General features: G+C 37.1%; 1 pseudogene; it reads left to right on the top strand.

The window, feature by feature from the left end:
• Window positions 1-7641: 7641 nt before the first annotated feature.
• On the top strand, window positions 7642-8058 carry LOC101142121 (ubiquitin-fold modifier 1-like; annotated as a pseudogene).
• The last annotated feature ends 428 nt before the right edge of the window (window positions 8059-8486 follow it).

An 8486-nucleotide genomic window follows, 5' to 3' on the forward strand; every position in this document is an offset into this window, starting at 1 on the left:
CCTGGGTGACAGAGTGAGATCTATCTCAAAAAAACAAAAGCAAAAACAACATGATACCATCTCACACCAGTCAGAATGGCTGTTATTAAAAAATAAAAAAATAACAGATGCTGGCGAGGTTATGGAGAAATGGGAACACTTATACACTTTTGGTGAGAGTGTAAATTAGTTCAGCCATTGTAGAAAGCAGTGCGGCAATTCCTCAAAGAGCTAAAAACAGAACTACCATTTGACACAGCAATCCCATTGCTGAGTATATACCCAAAGAAATATAAATCTTTCTACCATAAAGACACTGATGCGTATGTTCCTTGAAGCGCTATTCTCAATAGCAAAGACATGGAATCAACCTAAATGCTCATCAGTGGTAGACTGGACAAAGAAAATGTGATATATGTACACCATGGAATACAATGCTGCCATAAAAAAGAATGAGATCATGTCCTTTGCAGGATCATGAATGAAACTGAAGACCATTATCCTTAGCAAACTAATGCAGGAGCAAAAAACCAAATATGGCATGTTTTCACCTATAAGTGGGAGTTAAATGATAAGAACAAATGGACACAAAGAGGGGAAGAACAGACACTGGGGCCTACTTGGGGCCTACTATAGCTGATGCTTTCTGGAAAGTGCAGCCTCCTGGCAGGAGGCCAACCACCACAAAAATAGAGCATTAAACCACCAAAGCTCAGGACCCTCATGGAGTCCGTTGCACCCTCTGCCACCTCCACCAGAACAGGCACTGGTGAGAGACCCATAGATGGTTCACATCACAGGATTCTGTGCAGACAAACCACAGTACCAGCTCAGAGCCGGGTAGACTTGCTGGGTGACTGGACCCAGAAGAGAGATAACAATCACTACAGCTCAGCTCTTAGGAAGCCACATCCTTAGGAAAATGGGGAGAGTACTACATCAAGGGATCACCCTGTGGGACAAAAGAATCTGAACAACAGCCTTCAGCCCTAGACCTTCCCTCTGACAGAGGCTACCAAAATGAGAAAGAACCAGAAAACCAACCCCAGTAATATGATGAAACAAGGCTCTTCAATACTCCCCAAAAATCACACTAGTTCACCAGCAATGGATCCAAACCAAGAAGAAATCCCTGATTTACCCGAAAAAAAAAAATTCAGGAGGTTAGTTATTGAGCTAATAAGGGAGGGACCAGAGAAAATCCCAGTGCAAGGAAATCCAAAAAATGGTAAAAGAAGTGAAGGGAGAAATATTCAAGGAAATAGATAGCTTAAAGAAAAAAACAATCAAAAATTCAGGTAACTTTAGACACACTTTTAGAATTGCAGAATGCTCTAAAAAGTCTCAGCAATAGAATTGACCAAGTAGATGAAAGAAATTCAGAGCTCACAGACAAGGTCTTTGTATTAACCCAATCCAACAAAGACAAAGAAAAAAGAATAAGAAAATACAAACAAAGCCTCCAAGAAGTCTGAGATTATGTTAAACGACCAAACCTAAGAATAATCGGTGTTCCTGAGGAAGAAGAGAATTCTAAAAGCTTGGGAAACGTATTTCGGGGAATAATTGAAGAAAACTTCCCCAGCCTTGCTAGAGAACTAGACATCCAAACACAAGAAACACAAAGAAAACGTGGGAAATTTATTGCAAAAAGATCTTCACCTAGGCACATTGTCATCAGGTTATCTAAAGTTAAGATGAAGGAAAGAATTTTAAGAGCTGCAAGACAGAAGCACCAGGTAACCTATAAAGGAAAACCTATCAGATTAACAGCAGATTTCTCAGCAGAAACCCTACAAGCTAGAAGGGGTTGAGGCCCTATCTTCAGCCTCCTGAAACAAACAATTATCAGACAAGAATTTTGTACCCAGCAAAACTAAACATCATATATGGAGGAAAGATACAGTCATTTTCAGACAAGCAAATGCTGAGAGAATTCGCCATTACCAAGCCACCACTACCAGAATTGCTAAAAGGAGCTCTACATCTTGAAACAAATCCTGGAAACATATCAAAACAGAACCTCTTTAAAGCATAAATCACAGAGGACCTATAAAACAAAAATACAAGTTAAAAAGAAAAACAAAAAAAAAGTCCACAGGCAACAAAGCACAATGATTGCAAAGGTACTTCACATTTCAATACTAACAGTGAATGTAAATGGCCTAAATACTCCACTTAAAAGATGCAGAACCACAGAATGGATAAGAACTCACCAATCAACTACCTGCTGCCTTCAGGAGACTCACCTAACACATAAGGACTCACATAAACTTAAAGTAAAGGGGTAGAAAAAGACATTTCATGCAAATGGACACCAAAAGCGAGCAGAGGTAGCTATTCTTGTATCAAAACAAACTTTAAAGCAACAGCAGTTAAAAGGGACAAAGAGAGACATTATATAATGGTAAAAGGCCTTGTCCAACAGGAAAATATCACAATCCTAAATATATATGCACCTAACACTGGAGCTCCCAAATTTATAAAACAATTACTAATAGACCTAAGAAATGAGATAGACAGCAACGCAGTAATAGTGGGGGACTTCAATACTCCACCGACAGCACTAGACAGGTCGTCAGGACAGAAAGTCCACAAAGAAACAATGGATTTAAACTATACCCCGGAACAAATAGACTTAACAGACATATACAGAACATTTCATCTGACAACCACAGAATATACATTCTATTCAATAGTGCATGGAACTTTCTCCAAAAGAGAACATATGTTAGGCCATAAAACGAGCCTCAATAAATTTAAGAAAATTGAAATCATACCAAACACTCTCTCAGACCACAGTGGAATAAAGCTGGAAATCAACTCCAAAAGGAACCTTCAAAACCATGCAAATACATGGAAATTAAATAACCTGCTCCTGAATGAGCATTGAGTCAAAAACAAAATCAAGATGGAAATTTAAAAATTCTTTGAATTGAAGGACAATAATGACACAACTTATTAAAACCTCTGGGACACAGCAAAGGTGATGCTAAGAGGAAAGTCTGAAAGAGCACAGACAATTTAAGGTCACACCTCAAGGAACTGGAGAAACTAGAACAAACCAAACCCAAACCCAGCAGGAGAAAGGAAATAACCAAGATCAGAGGAGAACTAAATGAAATTGAAACAAAAAAATACAAACGATAAATAAAACAAAAAGCTGGTTCTTCGAAAAGATAAATAAAATTGATAGGCCATTAGCAAGATTAACCAAGAAAGGAAGAGAAAATCCAAATAATCTCATTAAGAAATGAAACAGGAAATATTACAACTGACACTACTGAAATACAAAAGATCATTCAAGGCTACTATTGTAGAAGGACAAGCCACAGACAAAACCCCTCAGACACCGAGTTAAAGAAGGAAGGGCTTTATTTGGCCGGGAGCTTCAGCAAGACTCATGTCTCCAACAACCGAGCTCCCTGAGTGAGCAATTCCTGTCCCTTTTAAGGGCTCACAACTCTAAGGGGGTCCACGTGAGAGGGTCATGATTGATTGAGCAAGCATGGGTTACATGACTGGGGGCTGCATGCACCAGTAATCAGAACGGAATAGAACAGGACAGGGATTTTCACAGTGCTTTTCTATACAATGTCTGTAATCTATAGATAACATAACCAGTTAGGTCAGGGGTCGATCTTTACCAGGCCCAGGGTGTGGCATCAGGCTGTCTGCTTGTGGATTTCATTTCTGCCTTTTAGGTTTTACTTCTTCTTTCTTTGGAGGCAGAAATTGGGCATAAGACAATATGAGGTGTGGTCTCCTCCCTTACTAGGAACACCTTTACACACATAAACTAGAAAACCTAGAAGACATGGATAAGTTCCTGGAAAAATACAAGCCTCCTAGCTCAAATCGGGAAGAATTTGATACCCCAAGCAGACCAATAACAAGTAGCAAAATTGAAATGGTAATTTAAAAATTACCAACAACAAAAAAAGTCCAGGACCAGATAGATTCACAGCAGAATTCTACCAGACATTCAAAAAGGAATTGGTACCAATCCTTTTGACACTATTCCACAAGGTAGAGAAAGAAGGAACCTCCCTAATTCATTCTATGAAGCCAGCATCACCCTAATACCAAAACCAGGAAAAGACATAACCAAAAAAGGAAGCTACAGACTGATACCCTTGATGAACATAGATACTAAAATCCTCAACAAAATACTAGCTAACCAAATCCAACAATATATCAAAACGATTTATAGATTGTGAAGATTTTTTCCCACTCTATGGGTTGTCTGTTTACTCTGCTGACTGTTCCTTCTGCTGTGCAAAAGCTCTTTAGTTTAATTAGGTCCCAGCTATTTATCTTTGTTTTTGTTACATTTGCTTTTGAGTCCTTGGTCATGAAATCTTTGGCTAAGCCAATGTCTAGAAGGGTTGTACCAATGTTAACTTCTAGAATTTTTATACTTTCAGGTCTTAGGTTTAAGTTCTTAATCCATCTTGAATTGATTTTTATATAAGGTGAGAGCTGAGGATCCAGTTTCATTCTCCTACATTGGACTAGCAAATTATCCCAGCACCATTTGTTGAAAAGGGTGTCCTTTCCCCACTTTATGTTTTTGTTGGCTTTGTCAAAGATCACTTGGCTGTAAGTATTTGGATTTATTTCTGGGTTCTCTATTCTGTTCCATTGGTCTATGTGCCTACTTTTATACTAGTACCATGCTGTTTTGGTGACTATAGCCTTACAGTATAGTTTGAAATCAGGTAGTGTGATGCCTCCAGATTTGTTCTTTTTACTTAGTCTTACTTTGGCTATGCAGGTTCTTTTTTTGGTTCCATATGAATTTTAGAATTGTTTTGTTCTAATTCTGTGAATAATGATGGTGGCATTTTGATGGAAATTGCATTGAATTTGTAGATTGCTTTTGTCAGTATGGTCATTTTTACAATATTGATTCTACCCATCCATGAGCATGGGATGTATTTCCATTTGTTTGTGTTGTCTATGATTTCTTTCAGCAGTATTTTATAGTTTTCTTTATGGAGGTCTTTCGACTCCTTGGTTAGGTATATTCCTAAGTATTTTGTTTGTTTATTTATTATTTATTTATTTGTTTGTTTGTTTGTTTTTGCAACTATTGTAAAAAGGGGTTGAGTTCTTGATTTGATTCTCTGCTTGGTCACTGTTGGTGTATAGAAGTGCTACTAATTTGTGCACATTAATCTTGTATCCAGAAACTTTGCTGAATTCTTTTATCAGTCCTAGGAGCTTTCCAGAAGAGTCCTTAGGGTTTTCAAGATAAGTGATCATATCATCAGCAGTGACAGTTTGACTTCCTCTTTACCAATTTGGATGCCCTTTATTTCTTTCTGTTGTGTGATTGCTCTGGCTAGGACTTCCAGTACTATGTTGAAGAGGAGTAATAAGAGTGGGCCTCCTTGTCTTGTTCCAGTTCTCAGAGGGAATGCTTTCAACTTTTCCCCATTCAGTATTATATTGGCTGTGTGTTTGTTATACATGGCTTTTATTACATTAAGGTACGTCCCTTGCATGCTGATTTTGTTGAGATTTTTAATCATAAATTGACACTGGATTGTGTAGAATGCTTTTTCTGCATCTATTGAGATGATCATGTGATTTTTGTTTTTAATTATGTTTATGTGGTGTGTCACATTTATTGACTCGCATGTGTTAAACCATGCCTGCATCCCTGGTATGAAACCCACTTGATCATGGTGGATTAGAATTAGAACAAAACAATTCTAAAATTCATATGGAACCAAAAAAAGAACCTGCATAGCCAAAGTAAGACTAAGTAAAAAGAACAAATCTGGAGGCATCACACTACCTGATTTCAAACTATACTGTAGGGCTATAGTCACCAAAACAGCATGGTACTAGTATAAAAGTAGGCACATAGACCAACGGAACAGAATAGAGAACCCAGAAATAAATCCAAATACTTACAGCCAAGTGATCTTTGACAAAGCCAACAAAAACATAAAGTGGGGAAAGGACACCCTTTTCAACAAATGGTGCTGGGATAATTTGCTAGTCCAATGTAGGAGAATGAAACTGGATCCTCAGCTCTCACCTTATACAAAAATCAATTCAAGATGGATTAAGAACTTAAACCTAAGACCTGAAAGTATAAAAATTCTAGAAGTTAACATTGGAACAACCCTTCTAGACATTGGCTTAGCCAAAGATTTCATGACCAAGGACTCAAAAGCAAATGTAACAAAAACAAAGATAAATAGCTGGGACCTAATTAAACTAAAGAGCTTTTGCACAGCAGAAGGAACAGTCAGCAGAGTAAACAGACAACCCACAGAGTGGGAAAAAATCTTCACAATCTATAAATCTGACAAAAGACTAATATTCAGAATCTACAATGAACATAAACAAATCAGTAAGAAAAAAACAGTCCCATCAAAAACTGGGCTAAGGACATGAATAGACAATTCTCAAGGAAAGATATACAAATGGTGAATGAACATATGAAAAAATACTCAACATCAATAATTATCAGGGAAATGCAAATCAAAACCACAATGCGATACCACCTTACTCCTGCAAGAATGACCATAACAAAAAAGTCAAAAAACAGTAGATGTTGGCATGGATGCAGTGAACAGGGAACACTTCTACACTGCTGGTGAGAATGTAAACTAGTATAGCCACTATGGAAAACAGTGTGGAGATTCCCTAAAGAACTAAAACTAGAACTACCATTGGATCCAGTAATCTCACTGCTGGGTATCTATCCAGAGAAGAAGTCATTATTTGAAAAAGATACTTGCACACGCATGTTTGTAGCAGCACAATTCGCAATTGCAAAATCATGATACCAACCCAAATGCCCATCAATCAATGAGTGGATAAAGGAACTGTGAGATATGTGTATATATACACCACAGTAGTATTCCATCATATATATATATATACACACATATACTACACGGCCATAAAAGGAATGAATTAACAGCATTTACAGTGACCTGGATGAGATTGGAGACTATTATTCTAAGTGAAGTAACTCAGGAGTGGAAAACCAAACATTGTATATTCTCACTGATACGTGGGAGCTAAGCTATGAGGACGCAAAGGCATAAGAATGATGCGGTGGACTTTGGGGACTCTGGGGAAAGTGTGGGAAGGGGACAAGGGATTAAAAGACTACAAATATGTTGCAGTGTATACTGCCTGGATGATACGTGCACCAAAATCTCACAAATCACCGCTAAAGAACTTACTCATGTAACCAAATACCACCTGTACGCCAATAACTTATGGGGAAAAAGTCCACTGCATGTCTGTAAAGCAAAAACAGGTAGGAAAAATAATATTTTTATAAAAACAGGAAGAAAATAGGAGTCATAAGGAAAAGTCCTCTGTTGGTTTATTATCTATATGTTTTTGTTCCCATTTCTTCTGTGGTAGCTCTAGGGCTTACAATATGCACCTTCAACTTACCACAGTTTAATCATAGCATATGACTTTGTGAATTATGTAAGAGTTTTATAACAATACACATCCATTTCCTCTATTCCTAAAAGCAAAATATTTCTATTATAAGCACCACAATACATAGTTTTATTCCTTTAAAAACTTAATTATTTTAAGAATAATTTTCAGCACAGTGGAGGAAGTCGTGCTACCCCGCAGAGTTGGTGTGTGTTCTAGATTCATCCTGGTACCACCATGTCGAAGGTTTCCTTTAAGATCATGCTGACATCGGACACGCAGCTGCCATACAAAGTACTCAGTGCACTTTGTACCTTCCTGAAAGTACACCTTTCACAGCAGTCTTAAAGTTTGCAGCCGAAGAATTTAAAGCTCCTGCTGCAACAAGTGCAGTTATTACCAATGATGGAATAGGAATAAATCTTGCACAGACTGCTGGAAATGTTTTTCTAAAACAAGGTTCAGAACTGCGGATTATTCCTAGAGATCATGTTGGAAGTTGTTAATATCTGCTACTTGGAACATACGATTGCCTTTCAGAATAAATATTGGTATTTTTTGTTGTTGTAAAATTGAAATCAGGCATTTAACATACTATGAAAACACTAAGAGTCAACGAATAATGAAAGGTGACTCATCTGTCCCTTTTTGTTGTTCATACTCTTCATATGAAGAGGGAATGCATAAGAATTAAGGCTACTACTATCACAGAAGATCATAGTCTTTGCTGCCTCACAACACAAATAGGTAGTTCACTGGGGGGAAATGAATCAGCCAACTGTGTTAACTGCAAGCTTCTGATAATTTTTTTTTTGAGAACAATTTGGGACATTAAAATTTACTGAATCTTATATATTCATCTGACTTAAAAATATAAAAAGAATTACGGATCCTGGATGGCAATTTGCTTGATAGCATCTGATTTGCAGACTCATAGTTTGATTTTTAATTAAATATATAGGTTATGATGAAGTCAATAGACATATCAGTGAACAATTAACTATATTAAATTTTTATCATTTACTTTTTCTAAGATTAAAACCTCATGTATTATATAAATTTCAGTTTAGTATCCACAAAAA

Source organism: Gorilla gorilla, chromosome 4, assembly GCF_029281585.2.
Source record: "Gorilla gorilla gorilla isolate KB3781 chromosome 4, NHGRI_mGorGor1-v2.1_pri, whole genome shotgun sequence".
Classification (NCBI taxonomy): Eukaryota; Metazoa; Chordata; class Mammalia; order Primates; family Hominidae; genus Gorilla; species Gorilla gorilla.